This window comes from Lissotriton vulgaris, chromosome 11, assembly GCF_964263255.1.
Source record: "Lissotriton vulgaris chromosome 11, aLisVul1.2, whole genome shotgun sequence".
Classification (NCBI taxonomy): Eukaryota; Metazoa; Chordata; class Amphibia; order Caudata; family Salamandridae; genus Lissotriton; species Lissotriton vulgaris.
In genome coordinates, this window is record NC_141699.1 from 324,129,491 (window position 1) to 324,152,331 (window position 22,841).

A 22,841-nucleotide genomic window follows, 5' to 3' on the forward strand; every position below is an offset into this window, starting at 1 on the left:
TACTATTCTAACTCCAATCCAACATAAATCAGGGAAAGTGCTGGACAGTAAACCATAATAATTTACTATTCAAACTCCAAATCCTACATAACTCAGGGAAAGTGCTGGACAGTAAACCATAATAATTTACTATTCTAACTCCAAATCCAATATAACTCAGGGAAAGTGCTGGACAGTAAACCATAATAATTTACTATTCTAACTCCAATCCAACATAACTCAGAGAAAGTGTTGGACATGAAACCATAATAATTTACTATTCCAACTCTAATTCCAACATAACTCAGGGAAAGTGCTGGAGTGTAAACCATAATAAATTACTATTCAAACTCCAAATCCAACATAACTCAGGGAAAGTGCTGGACAGTAAACCATAATATTTTAATATTCTAACTCCAAATCCAACATAACTCAGGGAAAGTGCTGAACAGTAAACCATATTAATTTACTATTCTAACTCCAATCCAACATAACTCAGGGAATGTGCTGGACAGTAAATCAAAATAATTTAGTATTCTAACTCCAAATCCAACATAACTCAGGGAAAGTGCTGGATAGTACACCATAATCATTTACTATTCTAACTCCAATCCAACATAACTCTGGAAAAGTGCTGGACAGTAAACCAAAATAATTTACTATTCTAACTCCAAATCCAACATAACTCAGGAAAAGTGCTGGACAGTAAACCATAATAATTTACTATTCTAACTCCAAATCCAACTTTACTCAGGGAAAGTGCTGGACAGTAAACCATATTAATTTACTATTGTAACTCAAATCAAACATAACTCAGGGAAAGTGCTGGACAGTAAACCACAATCATTTACAAATATTACTCACCCTTCCCCCTATAAACCAAACTAACAACTCCTACAACATTTTCATTTTTTTAGAAATATCAATTGTAAAATACAATTACATGTTTTATAATTTCTAATTTTAAATTTCGAACATAATTTTACTTTTTTGGCCAAAAAAATTGATATAAATATTTAACACACATTTTTTAAATTACTACCCACCCCTATCCATTATAAACTAAATTACCCACTAATAAAACATTCACACACTTAATTTTAAAATACATTTTAAATTTCTTAATTAATTTCGATTTTGAAATTCGAAATTTTGACATTTATTTTTATTTAATTACAATATAACATTTTAATGAAAATTAACACACAGTATTTTTAATTAGTACCCAGCCTTATCACCTATATAACCAACAACCCACTAATAAAACAATCACACACTTTATTTAATGTAAATTATTAAAATATCTTAATTTCAAATTTCAAAATTCAAATTTCAAATTTCTAATTTCTAATTTCAAATTTCGAATTCTTTTATTTTTTTGCATTTTTTTTATTTTTAATAAATAAACACACAATGTTTAAATTACTACCCACCCTAACCCGCTACTAAAACATTCACATACTTAATTTAAATACATTTTCAAAACATCTAAATTAATTTCTAATTTCAATTTCAAATTTCTAAATTCATTAATTTTTTTCGTTACATTTGTAATTTTAAATAAAAATTTTACACAACAATTTTAAATTACTACCCACCCTTATCCCCTATAAAACCAAGAACCCGCTCCTAAAAATGTACAAACATTTTATAAAAAATATTAAATTTTTTCAAATAATAATCACAGAAAACATTTAGGGGCCTATTATGATTGCGGTTTTTCCGCATCCTCCGGGCCGGCGGAAGCCACCGCCGGCCTGGAGGATGCGGAAAAACCGCAGCGGACCCACCAAAGACCCACCACCACATTAGGATGGCTGGTGGGTCCTGGTTTCCGTCCGCAGCTTTTCCGCCGCGGCTGGCTTACAACCACGGTGGAAAAGCTCTAATATGGTGACGGTGTCTCTCAGACACCGTCCGCCATATTAGGATGGCCTGTTTCAGAAGCTTTTTCGCGGCGACTTTTCCGCCGTGGAAAAGCATGTGTAACTTCACTGCGGGGGCCTGTTGCGGGCCCCCTAGGTGAAGAGGGGGTGGGGGTGCACATGGGGGGTACCTATGGTACCCCCCTGCATTTGTATGCGGAAAGCGGCAGGCACTGCGCGGCGCCTGCCTCTTTCTGCATACAAATGCAACACCTGCATTTTTAACATTGCCGCGGGTGCAGCTTGAAGCCGCACCCGCCGCAATGTTAAAAATAGAGGATGTGACCGCCAGGGTGGCGGTCACATCCTAATTGCACATGAGGGAACTCCACATGCCATGCGTAGGTTCCCTCCTGCTCTGGGAACGCGGACGGACGCAAGTCCGTCCGCGATCCCAATGAGTCCCTAAATTACAATAAAATTAACATAATAAATACATATTAATAAATAAATATAACACAACACATTATTACATCGATATTATATACATCGATATTTCTCTCAACTATATTCTCTACCACAATATTTTTCTATGTCGATATTTCTGCAATTCTAAAAAAACGATATTTACAACATCGATATTTAATTTGTCGATATTTAACGCAGTCAATATTCTTACCTCAATATTTCTGCTTGTCGATATTTTCACGTCGATATTCCCGCTATATACCTGTATGTTTATTTAAGGCTGTGTTCATTTTACCTTTAAAGGTTTCTATACCGTATGATAGTGTGGGGCCAATCTTTGCTCTTAAGACTTCTAATAGGGCAGAGAGGGTTGGGCCTGAGGGTGTCTTCGACAGCTTGGACAATGATACCACTAGTGCCGTGGCTTTGGCTGCGATCACATTACTCTGCTTTATAAAATTGCCCCTAAAGTCCAAATGAACGCCTAGGTATTTATATGATTGGCCAGTGATGAGGTTTATTTTGTTTAGTCACCAGCCACCACCGCCGTAACGTTTCTTGCCAAACGGAACAATCAGGGTCTTTTTCATGTTGACTTCTAGTTGGTTAATAGTCGTATATTGCATCAGTGAGTCAAGAATCCTTTGTAACCCTACCCTTGTGAGGCTAAACAGGGCCAGGTCATCGGCGTATAAAAGATTACATAGTGCCAAGCATCCTACTTTGGGCGGGTGACTGTTTACTTTGTCTAGGGTGCTTGACAAGTCTGCTATGAAAAGATTGAAGAGAAGGGGGGCCAGCACGCATCCCTGCTTAACTCCTCTTGAGGTAATGATTTTTTGCGAGAGATGTGTGCCGGACCCTAACTTCACTCGGACCCAGGTTCTAGTGTGTAGTTGGATAATAGGGTTCAGGATTTTGTCTGGAATTCCCCACTGCCTCAGTTTATCCCAGAGTGCCGCCCTGGGAACCCTGTCAAATGCAGCTTTAAAGTCGACAAAGCAGCAAAATGCTGTCCTAGATGTTGATTGGGCTTTGTCGACGATGGTAGAAACTGCTAATAGATTTGTCATGGTTCCTGAGTTGGCAACAAACCCTGTTTGATTCAGTGGTATCAGGTTATGGTCCTTTACCCATTGCCCAAGGTCCTCCAGAATAAGCCCTGCATAATGTGTTGCCTCTATATCCAACAGGGCAATTAATCTGTAGTTTTTAGGGGCAGCGCGTTGTCCAGATTTGTAAATGGGGTGGATAATTGCACCACGCCATGAGTCCGGAATTGTTGCTGTCCTCAGAGTGTAGTTGAAAAGGTTTGTTAGCTCCGTGGGCCAGAAAGGAATGTCCGAATTAAACAACCTCTGTGGGAGGCTGTTCGAGCCTGGTGCTCCGTCTTGTCTCCCTTTTGTCACTGCTTTGATGACTCTTTCTTCGGGTAATACATATGCCGCGGCGAACCCTTGTGCTAGATCAAAAGGAGTGCTCAATGATACACCAGCACCAGTGCCATGTGCACTGGCTGATCCAATAAGGCCCGAATGATCTTGTACCTGGAAGTGGACCATTAGGTGTGTTGCCCATTCCGCTTCCTGAATGTTTGCTGAGCCAGAATTTGTCAGGTTCGAATTGGTGCGGTTCATGAGAGCCCAGAATTTCCTCGAGTTTTTTTTCTTGCTCTCCCACACCAGTTCGACCCAGTATTGGGATTCCTGCACCTTTTTCTCTTGGATAATTGCCCTCTTGAATGCTTTTTGAGCTTGTTGGTATATAGTAAGCTGGTGGGGTGCGGCTTGAACCCTGCACTGTCGCTGGAAAGCGGCTGATCAGGTGAGAGCAAAACAGCGACCATTTCGCTATCGGGGAGGCGTCTTGATTGAATCTGCCTTTGATAAAGTCCTTGCTTACTGATAAGATATTCTTGCTGTTATTCTCGCTCCATTTGAGATGCTTTAAATTTTCAGAATGTATTCCCTTGTAGGTTGCGGGCGCCGTTTTGTGAAATTCTATCTTTGTGTTAAGAGAAATAACCTGCGGCCTGTGGTCACTTTCAGACCGTGGATGGATGCAAAAACTGTCCAGATTGAATATTAATTCTGAATTACAGATGGTGAAGTCTAGGTAAGAGTTTTTGCTTCCATTGGACCAGGTCCAATTTGGGGGAGTGTCACCGGTTGACCTGCCATTCATTACCAAATAGCCTGCATTGTAGAATCTCATCACGGAGACCTCACCCATTTATTGAGAGCTTGATTCGAAGGTTTAGTTTGGATCATGGCCTCAATGATGTTTGTCAGGGCGGGCCCTTCCATGTCTGCAGCTTTCCCCTGAAATAAATTGGTATTGCAGTCCCCCGTAACAATGCAGTCCGAATTGGGATGTTCTGTGGCAATGTCATTCATGATTTCACTAAGGCGGGCCAGGTGGTCTTTTTTGGTACGGGTGCTGAGGTTAATATACACGTTTATGAGGAAGAGTGAGCGCTGCTTCCTCCACGGGTTAATTTTGACCCCAAGTAACCAGTTTTCTTTGAGTAAAAGTTGGTTGGATAAACCTTTTAGGTTGTTAGAAATATATGTAGACAGACTGCCTTTAGAGTGACCGTAGTGGCTGTCCCTTGGTGCTGGCTTCCAAAATTCCATGTAACCTGTGATGGGGCGGCCCTTTGTGGCCCAAGTTTCCTGTAATGTAATTGCTTCGTGTTTGCATAGGAAGGCCAGAGTGTCATCATTGGAAGTTTTTTGGTGGAGCCCGCTGATGTTCCATGAGCACAGTGAGAAGGGCAATGACCTGTGCCTGTTGTCTGTTTTTAACTGTAGTTCTACTGCCGAGTATGGTTTTCCGGGGGGTTTATGTTTTTCTACCTGCATCTCAGCCACGAACGGTCAGTTTGGGTTTTTAGAGGACAGGAGCGCTGGCAGCCACCCCCAGCCTTGGCTTGGATCTACATTGACGCCATCTTTTTCAAAAGATTTGATTTGGACTTCTGGTCCTGACGCGTTTTTTAGAATGGAGTAGGGCCTCGCATGTACTATTAATTTGGTAGTAGCCGGTTGTCTAGGTGAAGTCGATCTGGTTAGCAGGGAAGTTGGATACCCTGGCGTGAAGTATGGGTACACTCTAATTCCCCAGTTTCGCAGGATGGACTTATGTTCCAAAAATGCTCCTACCCAGCTGGCCAATTTAAAGGTCGCCACAGTGACCTCTGATAGTTGGTTTATTTATTTTATTTATTTTATATGCTTGTATAGCGCAGGAATTCGACCCCCGAAGGGGTATCTCCGCGCTTTGATCTTACCAAAGCTATGTCCAGAGAAGAGATCATCAGGCAACGAAGGATGTCTACATGGTCAGGAACAAGTGGGTTTTTAAACATTTCCTAAAGGCAACTAGATTAGGATTTTGCCTAAGGGTAAGGGGCAGGGAATTCCAGAGAGTGGGGCCTCGGTACGAGAGGGCTCGGCCTCCCTGTCTTTCCTTCTTGATCCGTGGTACTTGAAGCAAAGATTGGGTCTGAGAGCGCAGAGAGCGACCAGGCTCATAGGGTCTGAAAATTTGAGATAAATACTTGGGGCCAGTGCCCGACAGGCATTTATGAATTATACAGCATATCTTGAACTTCACCCTCTGGCGGATGGGCAGCCAATGAAGTTTGTTCAATAAAGGACGTGGGGGGGTTCTGGGTGGAACATTCAAGATTAGCCTGGCCGCTGTATTTTGGGCTACCTGTAGTCTGCTTAGTTGTTCTTCATTGGTAGAGATAAGTAGCCCATTACAGTAGTCCAGTCTACTGATAACCAGTGCCTGGACTAAGGTTTTCCTATGACAGTCCGCTAAATAAGGGAAAACCCTTCTCAGAAGTCCAATGACCCCAAAGCAAGATCCAGTCACCTGATTGACCTGGTCTTTGAGTGTCAGGGGCTGGTCAAGTCGGACTCCCAGGTTTTTTACTACCTCTTTGGGGATGGGAACAGGGCCTAGTTCGGGGGGCCACCACTCAGGTGACCATAGGAGCGGGGCTTCTCCAAAAAGCATGACCTCCGTCTTACCTACGTTACATTGTAGGCAGTTAGAGGTCATCCAATGGGATATAGCTCTCATCCCAGCAGCAAAGGTGTTTTTAACTGCTGGCGTTAGTGTCTGAAAGGGAAATAGCAGCTGAGTATCATCTGCGTATGATATTGGTGTGAACCCATATTCTCTCACAATTTCAGCCCGAGGGGCCACATACACATTGAACAATGTGGGGCTTAGGCATGAGCCCTGTGGAACCCCCTTGGTGAGCTCCCTGGAGATGGAAAGATGGGAGCCCAAGCGAACACTTTGTGAGCGGCCAGTGATGAAGCTTTCTAGCCAAGCTAACGCAGTTCCGCCTATCCCTACCGCCTATCCGCCTATCCCTACCCCTTCTGCCTGGTTACCTCTGGGGGGGATGAATTTGATGGAATCTATGCTGTCCGTTGACAGCCCTGCAAGCCCTAGGATACCTTCCACGAGTTTTATCAGGTTCGATCTGTTAAGAATGTCGTGCCGACCCTTGGATTCATATTCTGGAGCCAATATGATCTGATGGCGCGATGGATCATTTTTGCTCCCGTCCGGTACACTTAGAAGCAGGTTGTCAGGTTTGTCGGGTAACATAACTGGTTTAGTTTTGTGTGTCTGTTGTGTCAATCTTTGAGGGTCCGTCTTCAACGGTGGGCTGTGGCTGGTCAAGGTTGTTAGATTATTACAAATGGTTTTAGAGAAGTTTGATCTTAACATTACATTGTCCGTGCCGGATGGGATTGAAGCCGTCGGTACTTTAGGTTTTCCTGTTACTTTTTTGGGCCCAGTTGCACTTATCTTACTTGAGCTCGCCATTATGTTTTCTATGGGTACGCCAGGGTCATCCATTTCTGGGTCCATGATTGCATTGCTTTGATCCTGGTGACTCCTCGCTAGTCGTTGAGTGGATGTTCCTAGGAGTTCTCCATTGTAATTTGTCGTAGGCGGTAAAGCACTAGTTTTGGTGGGGGATTTTTTATTTTCTACTTTTACAAAAAGAGGGAAGAGTTTCTGATGGACCACATTAGTGCTTGCCCTGAGTTTGTTTCTAGTTTTACGCTGGCGTTTGCGCTCTCTCTTGCTACATAATTGGGGGAGCGCTGGGTGAACTTCCACTGTTGGAGCGGTCTGGGGCACTGGGCTATCTTTTGACCCGGTCACAAGTTCGTCTGGGCTGATTGTAGGCCCGTTTAAAGTCGATGAAGGACCGTTGTCGTCTGTCAACTTTGGTTGTAATTGACCATGGTGGCTCTGCCTGTCCGACTCAGTTGGACCGGAGGTTATTTCTGCTCTTGGCGCCACCCCTTCGTTCATATTTGCGGTCTGCTTGACAAGGTCTTGGGTAAGATGTTGCTGTTCTTGCTGTGGGGGGGGAGGAAGGTATAGTACGGACGTTTCCTCCCCTCATCAACTTCACTTCCCTTATGACGGTAGTCAAGCATTCTGGAAGCAGAGAGAGAGAGTCTATGATTGGGGAGCAGCAGCAGACTGGTTGGAAAAGCTTCGTAGAGGCTTGTGCCCTTAAGATTAAATTGTTTAATTTATCTAGTTTGCTGTCGATCCCAGACGTGAATAATGCCAAGGTGTTTAGTAGGTCAACCTGCACCTCCAATTTTACTGAGTGGTAATTTAATGCGTTAACAGTTTGTTGGAGGGTCTGGAGGAGTTGCGGCCAGGCACTGGTTACTGTATGTTCTTCGGTGTTGGACTTTTCGTTTAAGGTGTGCCTGGGGGAATTTTGAGTGGTCTTGAAAAAGAGAGACAAGTCTGAGATGAGCTGACCATTCGAATCAGGTGGTTCTGGCTGATTTTGCAGTGAGTCCTTTGTTAATCCAGGTGGCGAAAATATCATATGCAAGGGGCTTAAGACTGGTGATACAGTTGGAATGATTGTAGTTGGTGATGCTGAGGGTGGCTGGCTACTGTTGAGAGGCACAAGGTTGACTTGCCCGTGGATTTGCGCCGTGGTTGTTTGCCGGGGCAAAACCAATGAGGGATCCATTGGAGTCGCCAGGCAGGTATCAGAGGGCTGTGTTGGAACTGAGCAAGCCTTTGTTGTGCACAGGATACCCTCCAACTGGGTTTGCGATAAGTGAGATGATCCTTTGTCCTCTGCTGGGGACATGGAAAACTTGCCCGAAGGGGAGTGAGTGTATTGCAAATTTATGCTATTTACAATAGAGGTTTCATCATTTCGCCGCTTCCTCTGCGAATTGTTATGGGTGGATCCAAAGATGTAAACTTCTGATGGTTCTATCGCCTTTTTGGTTTCAAATGTCCAGTGTTGCGGAGAGGCCAATTGGATCGACCCTGATTGAGCCGGGGTTGTGGGTGTAGGTGTAATCACTTCCGGAGATTGAAGGCGTGATTGTGACAATGCAACAGTCTTTGCTGGCGTTTTTCTAAAAAAATCCCGCAAGCTTAAAGGTTTTTGAAGTTTTGGTCTATGGTTGGCCTCATTTAATGCCTTGGTGACATCAGATTGATTGGATTTCCTTCGCTTTAATGGCGCCGTGTACTTCCTTACTTTTCCAGACCTCATATTCCGAGGTATGATTGGGGTATGGTTATGCTCTTCTGAGTACTCCCGGAACCAAGGCTGACTGGACTAAGCCGAGCTTGCGGTGGCTAGTTTTAAAGTTTGGCCACTGTGCGTTGTAACTATGCAATTATAGCTATATATGTGTATAGCTAGTGGCACCCCCCTGCTCACCTAATCCAACTTACCCTAGGCCCCCCGACCCCCCCAACCTTGACCCCACCAGCTATCACCACCTCGCCCCTCCAACTCAAGCCAAAGCCCTGAGATCAACTAGGGTTTCGTGCTATACAGGCGCAATGTGGTCACAGAGCGCTAACTGCAAGCACGTCGGAGGGGGGGGTTAGGGTGGAGCCGGCAGAGCCTGGCCGAGATGGTCGAGACCTGGGCGGGCTCTAGGATGAGGAGCAAGGGGAGCAGCCGCAAAACTAGTGATTCCTAATGGCAGGCCAGGTGGCGGGCGAAGGGGTAGGGGATAGCTGAGGGCTGAGAGCGCAGGGAGTGGAGCCACCCACCGAGAGCCCTCGGGGAGCACTGGGGGCTGCGAGAGGTACACTAGGCAGAGAAAACTCAGGGGACAAGTCTGAGCGTGAGTGTTGGACAGGCCTCGTGAAGGGCTCGCTCCCTACCCGCATGACAGAGCCCGGACACCGGTTCTCCCGGTGTCACTCGAAGAACCACCCCGACGACCCACAGAAGCAACCCACAACCCGTCCCCTACGGGACGCCTGCTCCCGGACATCTCTGTATCACTGGCCCGGGCCACCGCCAGCACCATTGCCCGGCCCAGCCGCCATCTTGGACACTGCACCATGAGGCCGCGTGGCCTCAGCTCGACCCCAACCCTGGGCCTGGCCAGGCCCCGACATCCCGGCACCACCATCCACCCAGGAGGTGAACAGACCACTTGGCAGGTCAATGGGAGAGAGGAGTGTCGATGGCTCTCCCCCGCCAGGTGCCGATCGCCCCCAGCCTCCCCGGGTGCTGGCTCCACCCCCCTGCTGGGTGTCTGGACTCCCTCATCCCGAACCTCCCGACCTCCAAGAGCGAGGGTCCGGAAATCAAAGGAGGCCAGACCTATAACTGGGGCAGCTCCAGAGCAGGAAGGCAGTTGTATCCTGGAGTCGAGAGACACTGTGAAGAACTCATCCTTGACGGACTGCTGCCGCTGCCGCAGCCCTGCCTTGTGAATCATCGTCCTGCCTGCCGGCGTTGCCGCGGCCTTCTGCAACCTTCCTCCTCGTCCAAGGGACCTGCTGGCACTGCCGCGGCCCTCTGCAACCGACGTCGTCCAAGGGACCTGCTGGCGCTGCCGCGGCCCTCTGCAACCTACGCCGTCCTAGGGACCTGCTGGCGCTGCCGCGGCCCTCTACCATCTACATCATCGTAGGGACCTGCTGGCGCTGCCGCGGCCCGACCCTCCAGAACTCCGAGCTCGAGGATTGTGAGCTATCCATCATTTCACCTCAATACCAGATCGGTATCAAGACTGTCCCGCTACCCCCTTTCCCTTCCAGAGACTAGAATTGAGAGGACCCTCGTGTCCCGATCTCCCTGTATCGTGATACCTTGCTTCAAGAACTGCATATAAAGAGCGTTAACCTTATCCTTGTGTGGTGTCCATCTGTGGGGGGGAAAGTTACTTGTCTGTACGATCGCTGGAGACGGCCCTCCCCGGAGGCCTCTCCCCCTTGTCCTCGGCCGACCCTCCAGGTCCCCGTCTAACATTGGTGGCCAGCGGCGCGATCCGAACCAACGCGTAACGTACAGAAAGTAACTCACCCCACGACTCAACCACAATGACAACAAAAGAGAGAGGATCTGCAGAGAAATTCCAGATCGAGAAACTAGAAGATTACAACCATCGAGAGCTAAAGCAATTTTGCATGGAACTAGGCATTGCTACCACCGGGCTGAGCACAAAAGAGGACTTCAAACACGCCCTAGAATCTTGGGCAGAAACGGGTGCGGCTGCACCCCGGAACCAAAACCGCGAGACACCCGAAACAAACACCACTCCGACGGAAGAAAGGAGAATGGGTCTCTCCCCGGAAGAGATCCAAGAACGAGAGAAAAGCCGACTCCATGAATTGGAGTTGGCGCGGAGAGCTGAAACTGGCGGAGCAAAAGATAAACTTAGAACACTTATGGCTCCGAGAGGAGCGAGAAGAGAAACAAAGGCAGAGAGAACTCGAAGAGAAAAAACTGGCATACGAACACGAACGCAAGATAGCAGAAATAGAAATGCGGAAACAGAATAAAGATCTAGGGGTGCCCGTGCGCCGGCACAGCCCGGGCACTACCGAACCAAAGGTCCACATCCCCATGGATGTCGTCAGAGAATATTTTCGGAACGACGACATACAGCAGTGGTTCAAGGCCTACGAGATCGCCATGACCTCCCACCGGATTGATCGAAGTGACTGGGGAGCCGGGCTATGGGGGAGGTTCGTCAATGAAGGCCGCGATGCCCTGCTACAGCTCCCAGACCATCAGATGACCTCCTATGACCACATGAAGGCCGCCCTCCTCACTCGATACGGACTCACGCCCGAGATGTACCGCCAGAGGTTCCGCGACTGCAAACGGATCCCGGGTACAAGTTGGGTCGAGTATGTGAACTATTTCAGCCAAGCCTTCGAGGGATGGATCAAGGGCAGCCACGTAACCACCTACGAGCAACTCTTTAACCTCATGGTATGGGAGCACCTCTCCAACAATTGCTTTGTTGAGCTCAGGCAGCACCTCCTGGACAGTAAGATGACTGAACCTCGGCAGCTCGCCGCCGAAGCTGACCGATGGGAAAGCACTCGAGTGACCCGGAGTGGGCCAAGTGAACAGAACAGAAACAACAAGGGTCTCCATCGCCCCCAAGGAGGAGGAGGAGGCCAGGGCCGGGGCCGAGATGCCGTCCCGGCAACTCCCACCAGCAACACCCCGCCCCCGGCCGGTCGGGGAAACCCCCCAATGCGCCCAGGGTTCCGGGCCAACGTTACTTGCCACCGGTGCCAGCGGATCGGCCACTATGCCAGCGACCCGAGCTGCCCGAAGAACCAGAGTCCCGTGCCTCGCCAGGTCGCTGCCGCCGCCCTAGGAGAGGAGCAAACCCCCGAAGACTATGAAGAGTACGAGCAGGAACAGCCCGAGTGGGAACCGGCCGCCATGACCTTGGCCTGCCTGGGGGAAAGAGACATGATTCCGCGGGCTCCCCTACCCGCCAACACCAAAAAATACAGCCAGTGGGTGAACATAAATGGGCGCAAGGCCGAAGCCCTGCGCGACACCGGGGCCAGTGTGACGGCAGTCCGCTGTCACCTGGTGACCCCAGAACAAATCCTGCCGAACGTTCTTTGCCCTGTCCGATCAGCCGACAATTCAGAGAGTCTGTGTCGGATGGCCTGCGTCCCCTTCGAATGGGGAGGAGTGTCCGGCATGCTAAAAGTGACTGTCCGCGACGATGCCCCCGTGGACTGCCTCCTGGGAAACGACCTCGAGAGTTCCCCGTGGGCGGGCGTTGAGAGAAGGGAGCACCTGGGGATGTTGGGCCTCCCGGACTGGGCGTGTGTGACAACCCGGTCCATGGCCGCCCGTGCCATCCCCAGACCAGAAGAACCCGAATGGCCAGCACCTCCTCCCCCGATCAACCCAGAGGAAGCCACCTTCAACGCTGATCCCCCAGAGCAAACCCAAGAAGGGCCCACTCCGCTCCAAGATCTTCCAGAACTGGCTCAGTGGCGTCAAGAGGGTGGACCCACCCAGGAACAATTCCGGCAGGAACAGAAGACCTGTCCCTCCCTCGAGGGACTCCGACAGCAAGCACTCGCCCAGAGCGCAGGAGACACCGCAGGGGCCCACTGGATCTATTGGGACAATGACCTACTATACAGCGAGCAAAGGATTGCCGAATTGGGGGCCAGTCGGGTACTGGTAGTGCCCCTCCGCTTCAGGGACTTCCTTCTGAACTTGGCACACGATGTCCCCCTTGCTGGGCACTTGGGGCAAGACAAAACGTACAACCGCCTGGTAACCCACTTTTACTGGCCCAAAATGCGAAACGACGTCTCCAACCACTGCCGAGCCTGCCCCACCTGCCAGGCCAGCGGGAAGAGCGGCCGAAAAATCAAAGCCCCCTTGCAGCCATTCCCCGTCGTAACTACCCCGTTCGAACGGGTGGGAATAGACATCGTGGGGCCCCTGGACCCCCAAACAGCCCAAGGACATCGATTCATCCTGGTCCTGGTGGACCACGCCACCCGCTATCCCGAGGCCATTCCTCTTCGGACTGTAACAGCACCGGTGGTAGGCCGAGCCCTAATGGGGATCTTCTCCCGAGTAGGATTCCCCCGGGAAGTCGTCAGCGACAGAGGCACGAACTTTATCTCTAAGTATATGAAATCTCTCTGGCAGCAGTGCGAGGTCATGTACCGGTTCACGACCCCCTATCACCCGCAAGGAAACGGACTGGTCGAGCGGTTTAACCGCACGCTCAAGGGGATGATCATGGGGCTGGAGGAACCCCTACGTCGCCAGTGGGATGTGCTGCTCCCGTGCCTCCTCTTCGCCTACCGAGAAGTCCCCCAGAAATCCCTCGATTTCAGCCCCTTCGAGCTCCTGTACGGACACCCTGTCCGGGGGCCCCTCAGCCTGGTTAAAGAAGAATGGGAAATGGCCCCCCTGAAGACCCCTCCAGACGTGTATAAGTACCTCCTGACCCTCCGCAACCAGACCCGGCGATTCAGGGAACTCGCTAAAGCCAATCTCGAGGCCAGTCAGGAGGACATGAAGAAATGGTACGATCAACATGCCTCCTCCATCGAGTTCGAGCCCGGTCAGCAAGTATGGGTAATGTCTCCCATCGAGCCTTGTGCCTTGCAGGACAAATGGACAGGACCCTTCAAGGTGGTCGAGCGCAAGGGCCCGGTCACCTATCTAATCGACATGGAGTCCCCCCGGAAGCCCCTCGAGGGTCCTTCACGCCAACAGACTCAAACTACACTTCGTCCGCTCGGAGCTCAGCCTACTGATGGCCACAGATAGTGGGGCAGAAGAAGATTCCGAGCCCCTCCCTGACCTACTGAGGACCCGGGAGAGAGATGGCTCGGTGGACGGGGTCTGGCTTTCCGATGCCCTGACCCCTGAGCAGCGCCAAGACTGTCGGGCCCTCCTGCTGCAATTTGCGAGCCTGTTCTCCCTCACCCCCGGGGTCACCCCCTGGTGCCTTCACGATGTGGACACAGGGGACAGTCCCCCCATCCGACACCGGCCGTACCGAGTACCAGATCGGGTGCGCGCCTGCATCCAAGATGAGGTCTCCAAAATGCTCACCCTCGGAGTCATCGAGCCATCCGACAGCCCCTGGGCCAGCCCAGTCGTACTGGTCCCCAAAGCTGCTGCCCCGGGCACCACCCCCGAGCTCCGATTCTGCGTCGACTATCGGGGCCTGAACGCTGTCACCCGAACCGACGCTCATCCCATTCCCTGAGCAGATGAACTGGTTGACCGCATGGGGGCTGCCCGCTACCTGAGCATCTTCGATCTGACAGCGGGCTACTGGCAGATCGGCCTCACCCCCAGAGCCCAAGAACGATCCGCTTTCTCTACCCCGGATGGTCACTACCATTTCAAGGTGATGCCATTCGGCATGAAAAACGCCCCCGCCACTTTCCAACGACCTGTGAACCAGGTATTGGCGGGCCTCGAAGAATTCAACGCCGCCTACCTGGACGATATCGCTGTGTACAGCCGCCACTGGACAGACCACCTTCACCACCTCCGAGAAGTCCTGCACGCCCTCCGACAGGCCGGCCTCACCATCAAGGCCAGCAAGTGCCAAATTGGCCAGGGGTCCGTGACCTACCTCGGGCACCAAGTGGGGAGTGGACTGGTGGCCCCTCTCCAGCTCAAGATCGCTGCCATCCAGTCCTGGCAACCCCCCGTCACCCAAACCGAGGTCCGAGCCTTCTTGGGGATCACCGGATACTACAGGCGGTTTGTGAAGGACTATGGCAGCATTGTGGGGCCCCTCACGGAACTCACATCCAAGAAACACCCCAAAACTGTCAACTGGACTCCGGACTCTCAAACGGCCTTCGAGAAACTGAAGGCCGCCATGTGCACCGCCCCTGTGCTCCAGGCCCCCGACTACAGCCGTGAGTTCATCGTCCAGACGGATGCCTCCGACCATGGCATTGGGGCAGTCCTCTCCCAGCTAAACCCCGAGGGAGTCGACCAGCCAGTGGCCTTCATCAGCCGACGCCTGCTGGCCCGAGAACAGCGCTGGAGCACCATCGAACGGGAGGCCTTTGCAGTAGTGTGGGCCCTCAAAAAGCTCCGGCCCTACCTCTTCGGTACCCACTTCCGGGTACAAACAGATCATCGCCCCCTGCAGTGGTTGATGCAGATGCGGGGGGAGAATCCCAAACTGTTGCGATGGTCCATCTCCCTGCAATGGATGGACTTCACTGTGGAGCATCGTCCAGGCCAGGACCACGCCAACGCAGACGGCCTGTCGTGCTTTTTCCGCCTCGACGAGGAGAGTCCCCAAGAGGATGGGTGACTCTCCCCGCCTTCAGCTGGGGGGGACGCATGTTGGACAGGCCTCGTGAAGGGCTCGCTCCCTCCCCGCATGACAGAGCCCGGACACCGGTTCTCCCGGTGTCACCCGAAGAACCACCCCGATGACCCACAGAAGCAATCCACAACCCGTCCCCTACGGGACGCCTGCTCCCGGACATCTCTGTATCACTGGCCCGGGCCACCGCCAGCACCATTGCCCGGCCCAGCCGCCATCTTGGACACTGCACCACGAGGCCGCGTGGCCTCAGCTCGACCCCAACCCTGGGCCTGGCCAGGCCCCGACATCCCGGCACCACCATCCACCCAGGAGGTGAACGGACCACTTGGCAGGTCAATGGGAGAGAGGAGTGTCGATGGCTCTCCCCCGCCAGGTGCCGATCGCCCCCAGCCTCCCCGGGCGCTGGCTCCACCCCCCTGCTGGGTGTCTGGACTCCCTCATCCCAGACCTCCCGACCTCCAAGAGCGAGGGTCCGGACATCAAAGGAGGCCAGACCTATAACTGGGGCAGCTCCAGAGCAGGAAGGCAGTTGTATCCTGGAGTCGAGAGACACTGTGAAGAACTCATCCTTGACGGACTGCTGGCGCTGCCGCAGCCCTGCCTTGTGAATCATCGTCCTGCCTGCCGGCGTTGCCGCGGCCTTCTGCAACCTTCCTCCTCGTCCAAGGGACCTGCTGGCGCTGCCGCGGCCCTCTGCAACCGACGTCGTCCAAGGGACCTGCTGGCGCTGCCGCGGCCCTCTGCAACCTACGCCGTCCTAGGGACCTGCTGGCGCTGCCGCGGCCCTATACCATCTACATCATCGTAGGGACCTGCTGGCGCTGCCACGGCCCGACCCTCCAGAACTCTGAGCTCGAGGATTGTGAGCTATCCATCATTTCACCTCAATACCAGATCGCTATCAAGACTGTCCCGCTACCCCCTTTCCCTTCCAGAGACTAGAATTGAGAGGACCCTCATGTCCCGATCTCCCTGTATCGTGATACCTTGCTTCAAGAACTGCATATAAAGAGCGTTAACCTTATCCTTGTGTGGTGTCCATCTGTGGGGGGGAAAGTTACTTGTCTGTACGATCGCTGGAGACGGCCCTCCCCGGAGGCCTCTACCCCTTGTCCTCGGCCGACTGGACTAAGCCGAGCTTGCGGTAGCTAGTTTTAAAGTTTGGCCACTGTGCGTTGTAACTATGCAATTATAGCTATATATGTGTATAGCTAGTGGCACCCCCCTGCTCACCTAATCCAACTTACCCTAGGCCCCCTGACCCCCCCAACCTTGACCCCACCAGCTATCACCACCTCGCCCCTCCAACTCAAGCCAAAGGCCTGAGATCAACTAGGGTTTCGTGCTATACAGGCACAATGTGGTCACAGAGCGCTAACTGCAAGCACGTCGGAGGGGGGGGTTGGGGTGGAGCCGGCAGAGCCTGGCCGAGATGGTCGAGACCTGGGCGGGCTCTAGGATGAGGAGCAAGGGGAGCAGCCGCAAAACTAGTGATTCCTAATGGCAGGCCAGGTGGCGGGCGAAGGGGTAGGGGATAGCTGAGGGCTGAGAGCGCAGGGAGTGGAGCCACCCACCGAGAGCCCTCGGGGAGCACTGGGGGCTGCGAGAGGTACACTAGGCAGAGAAAACTCAGGGGACAAGTCTGAGCGTGAGGGTCTCCTTGCGCCAAGCAGCTTATTTTTTTTATTTTTTTATTTTAGGTTTTTATAGAGCGCGTAGTCACCCTCGAGTATCCCAGCGCTGAAACCTCGTACTCCTAAGGGGGGGGGGCAAGGGAAGCTTCGAGTAAATCAGGGGAAAAGGAGGGTTTTGAGGGACTTCCTAAATCGTAGGAGGTTTGGTTCCGCTCTGAGGTTCGGGGGAAGAGCGTTCCATTTTCTGGCCGTATTTACCGAAAATCTGCGACCGCCAAAGCGGGTTTTCTTCACCCTAGGGACAACGATGAGGTTTCCCTGTTCAGACCGGAGTGCTCTCGGTGGTCTGTATGGGGTGATCCAAGTGCTCAGAATGGGGGGACCAGCGTTGTGCAGGGTCTTGTGTGCCAGGCAGAGGGCCTTGAATGCGACTCTTTCCCTCACGGGGAGCCAGTGAAGTTTTCTCAACGCCGGTTTGGCCGATGTTCTTGATGGGGTGTTTGTGAGCAGGCGAGCTGCAGGATTTTGGGTTTTTTGTAAAATCTGGAAGGCGGCTTCCGGCGCTCCGAGGTAAATAGCGTTGCTGTAATCTAGCCTTGCTAGCACTAGACCTTGAATTAGCAGGAGACGAGACTGGAATGGTAGTAGGGGAAGCACCTTTCTGCATGATCTAAGAAGCCCATAGCAGATGCCGGCTGTTTTCCTAGCCTGAGTCCTAAAGGTGAGATCTGTCTCCAGCCACACTCCTAGACTCTTAACCTCTGTTTTAGGGGAGGGGGGGTCACCCATACAGGTGGGCCAGATGTTAGGGGGGAGACTCGAGGTTTTGTGGCCGAGGAGCAGGATCTCTGTTTTTGACCCGTTGAGCTTTAGGTCAGAGTCGCTCATCCATTGATGGACGGTGGAGAGGCAGTCTCGCAGGTTGGAGGGCTTTAGCTTGGGGTGTGAGAGGGTCACCACCAGCTGAGTGTCGTCAGCGTAGCTGACGATCGTGACTCCGAATGGGGCGACCAGCTCCTCCAGTGGGGCCATATACACGTTGAAAAGCGTGGGGCTCAGTGAGGAGCCCTGAGGCACTCCACACCGGAGGGGGATTGAGGGGGAGCGGCTTTCTCCTTCCCAAACTTGGAAGGAGCGTTGGGAGAGGAAGGATGTGAGCCATCTCAGCGCACTGTCTTGTACGCCTGTGTTGTCTAGGCGCTGGGCTAGGACCTGATGGTTGACAGTGTCGAATGCCGCGCTGAGGTCCAGGAGGACCACTGCCACTGATCCTCCTGTGTCAATGATTTCCCTCGCTTTTTCTACGGCCGCCAGGAGGGCGGTGTCTGTGCCCTGACCTGGTCTGAAGCCTGTTTGGGAGTTTTTTAAGAGAAGGTTTGCCTCCAAAAAGTGGGACAGCTTTTTATTTGCAAGCTTCTCCGCAACCTTCCCTATCCAGGGGAGGAGCGAGATGGGTCTATAGTTGGACAAGTCCGTGGGGTCTAGCGACGGCTTCTTCAGTAGACCTTTGACCACGGCCTCCTTCCAGCTTTGTGGGACTTCTCCTTGGGCAAACGAGGTGTTAATGAGGGCCGTGAGTCTAGCTGTAATGGTCCGAGCGATGTTTTTTGTGAACCGTACGGGCACTGAGTCGCTGGGAGCGCCACTTTTCGTGGCTGCTAGAGTGGTTGCCACTTCTTCTTCCGTGAATGGTCCGAATGAAGCTAAACGAGGGGGTTCGGATTTGTCCGTGGGATTTCTTGATGTGAAGGCACGATCCTTGGCTGATCCAGGGGTGGCCTGATTGGTGGTAGGTAGGGAGGAAAGGATTTTCTTAATTTTATTATCAAAGAAATTAGCCAGGTTGACGCATTTCTCCTCGGCTGCTTTGGGATCCAAGGATATCTGCGGGGGGGCTGGGACATGGAGGAGCTCTTTAAGGATGGAAAAAGTCACTTTAGCAGAGCACGAGGAATTCTTTATTCTTTCCTCAAAGAAGGAGCTTTTTGCGCTGTGGAGGGCTTGTTTGTATGCCTTCATGGCTGTTTGATAGGCGTTTTTGTTCGTCGCCGATTTATTTTTTCTCCAAGTCCGCTCCGTCTTTTTGCACTCCTTCCTAAGGATGTTCAGGGGCGGAGTGTACCAAGGAGCATGGTTAATCCTTTTTACATGCTTGAGGGAGCATGTTAATGGGATGAGGCTGTCTAGGGGGTTGGTGAGCCAGCTGTTAAATTCTCTGTCGGCGGTGTTAGGGTCAGTAGAGAGGGGGCCGTCGGATTCCCTCAGCTTCACTTCCCATTCTTCTGGTCTTAGCTTGTGCCAACGTCTGGTTAGTATCCTGGTTTTCTGTTTAGGAACCACGGCGGGCTGATAGGACCAGTGCATGGGGACCAGAAAGTGGTCAGTCCATGGAAGGGGGGTAGGGTCTTGGGTTTGGAGACTTTTAATGTTGGTGAAAACTGGGTCTAGGAGATGTCCTTTCTCGTGAGTGGGTTTCGAGTTCAGGAGCAGGAGGTCAGCTGACATGAGGTCTGCTAGGAGATTAGTGGCCGTGTTGTCTGCCGGGTCTAGAAAGTGTAGGTTCAAGTCCCCTAGAAGGAGGAAGTTGGGCGTTTCTATTGTTTTTAAAAGGATGTGATCCATCAGAGTGCTTGGGAAATCACCTGTCGCGCCTGGTGGTCGGTATACAAGCAGACCCGATAGTGAGGTGGTGGGGGAGATCTGGAGGGTGAAGTTACAGTTTTCACAGTCCTTGACCGTGCCGTCGTTGATCCTGCAGCTGAAATTGCTTTTATAGAGAATGGCGAGCCCGCCACCTCTTCCGACTGGTCTGTCAAGGCAGCAGACTTGATAGCCGGGGGGGGTTGCATTGACCAAGTCCGAGCCGTTGCTGGAGGTCAGCCATGTTTCGGTCAGAAATAGGGCGTCTAGCGAGAGGGTTTGAGTGAGGAGGTTAATCTCGTGCGAGTGTTTTGCTAGCGACCTGCAATTCAGAAGGCCCAGTCGAAGCATATGGCTAGGTTCCGTAGCTTCGGGGGTGTCGCAAAGGGGACATCCTGTGAACGGGGTGTCATCCTTGAGGATGAAATCGCACTGAGGGTTTTTCTTTGTGTTCCAAAGACGGAGGGTATCCGGGGAGTAGGATAGGTGGGGCAGTGATTTGGGCATAGTGTCTGGTCCTAGGGCCGGCTGGGCCCGGACGGGCCCAGACGGGCTTGCCTTTGGCGCGCCTTCGGCGCGCTGACGGCGCGCCCGCTGCGCCCGTCCGCTGCGCGTCCGGTAATTGCACATTTTTTATGGGTGGAAAAGGGGCGGGTGGGCGTGGCCTCGGAGTAGGCGTGGCCTGTCTACCTCGCCGTCAATGGCGGCAGAATTGTTTGTATGCCGGTTCCTACGTTGCAGCGAAGGGGTCGCTGTTCGGCGCTTCTATCGCCTGTTTTCCGTGATGGCAGGGGGTGAGTGAATTTTTAAAATACAAGGAATGAGCAAGGTGAAAGCAAGAAAAAACAATTTTTAAAAAGCAAGAGGTCTCCCGGCTTCCGCCTCAGGAGATTACAAGGTATGAATTCGTAGCGCTGAAGGCAGCGTATTTATACTGTGGAGGGCGGGTGGGCGTGGCCTCGGAGTAGGCGTGGCCTGTCTACCTCGCCGTCAATGGCGGCAGAATTGTTTGTATGCCGGTACCTACGTTGCAGCGAAGGGGTCGCTGTTCGGCGCTTCTATCGCCTGTTTTCCGTGATGGCAGGGGGTGAGTGAATTTTTAAAATACAAGGAATGAGCAAGGTGAAAGCAAGAAAAAACAATTTTTAAAAAGCAAGAGGTCTCCCAGCTTCCGCCTCAGGAGATTACAAGGTATGAATTCGTAGCGCTGAAGGCAGCGTATTTATACTGTGGAGGGCGGGTGGGCGGGTGGGCGTGGCCTCGGAGTAGGCGTGGCCTGTCTACCTCGCCGTCAATGGCGGCAGAATTGTTTGTATGCCGGTTCCTACGTTGCAGCAAAGGGGTCGCTGTTCGGCGCTGCTATCGCCTGTTTTCCTTGATGGCAGGGGGTGAGTGAATTTTTAAAATACAAGGAATGAGCAAGGTGAAAGCAAGAAAAAACAATTTTTAAAAAGCAAGAGGTCTCCCGGCTTCCGCCTCAGGAGATTACAAGGTATGAATTCGTAGCGCTGAAGGCAGCGTATTTATACTGTGGAGGGCGGGTGGGCGTGGCCTCGGAGTAGGCGTGGCCTGTCTACCTCGCCGTCAATGGCGGCAGAATTGTTTGTATCCCGGTACCTACGTTGCAGCGAAGGGGTCGCTGTTCGGCGCTTCTATCGCCTGTTTTCCGTGATGGCAGGGGGTGAGTGAATTTTTAAAATACAAGGAATGAGCAAGGTGAAAGCAAGAAAAAACAATTTTTAAAAAGCAAGAGGTCTCCCGGCTTCCGCCTCAGGAGATTACAAGGTATGAATTCGTAGCGCTGAAGGCAGCGTATTTATACTGTGGAGGGCGGGTGGGCGTGGCCTCGGAGTAGGCGTGGCCTGTCTACCTCGCCGTCAATGGCGACAGAATTGTTTGTATGCCGGTTCCTACGTTGCAGCGAAGGGGTCGCTGTTCGGCGCTTCTATCGCCTGTTTTCCGTGATGGCAGGGGGTGAGTGAATTTTTAAAATACAAGGAATGAGCAAGGTGAAAGCAAGAAAAAACAATTTTTAAAAAGCAAGAGGTCTCCCGGCTTCCGCCTCAGGAGATTACAAGGTATGTTCGGCGTAGTTCGGGGTATGGAGCAAGAGAAAAAGCCACCGGGAGCACCTACACACCAGAACCCGTCAACGACGGGAGTGGCGATATTTGCCTCCTGGGCAGCCCCTATACCCCTGTGCCTCGCACCCCCTCACGTGTGCTGGTTATGCGCTGCCGCCTTACCGCGATTCAACCGATCTCCGAAAACTGCAAAACGTACAGCTGCTCAAGGACCTCGCAGTACCCGGCTCCCTGCTCCCAGCTTTTTTCGGCTCTCGAACGCCACGGCTCACACACGCCGCGCACTCACTGCCACAGCCTCTCCGCCCACCTACGTCGCCACACCTTGCCTGACGAGCAACAGTAATCACACTAATGGGACGCAGCCATTCAAGCAAAATCACCATAAATGTGAAGATTATTACGCCTGTTCTGATTCTCCAAATTTTCCACTTGAAGCTTAAGACTTTGAATTTCTTTTTGCATGTTGGGAACCTGGTCGGTAAAAACTTGAACTGAGGAGAGGGTTTTCTCAATTGATCAACTTTTTGCTCCGTGTGATACCAGTTATCATCAAGATTTTGAAGACGAGCATTAGTGTCGGCCTTATAAGGTTTGAGTTAGCGGATTTCCTCCATGTATGGCTTGAGCAAACAAATTTCATCTAGTATAAGCTTCATAGAAATAGAAGAGGACTGGTGATGGGGGATTTGTTTTAATTCGCTTTCCTGTAGGGGCAGACGAAGAAGGTATTTCAGAAGTAGCTTTGGTGGTCGAGCGAGAAGTATGCGGAGAGGAGCATTTTTGTGGAATGTGAGTCATTAGCTACATCTTCTGAGTTGTCCTGCAGAACACTGAATGGGATAACATCCTCCAGGGGTGCCGTAACTTGTTGAGAAAAATTACGATTATGGCGACGCATTGCAATTGGAAGAGCAAAAAGATCCCAAAATGGAATGTTTTGACAGCAAGAATGGAAAATGAATAATAGAGATTAACTCTCAACCTTTGCATCCGAGGAGAGAAAATGGTACACAG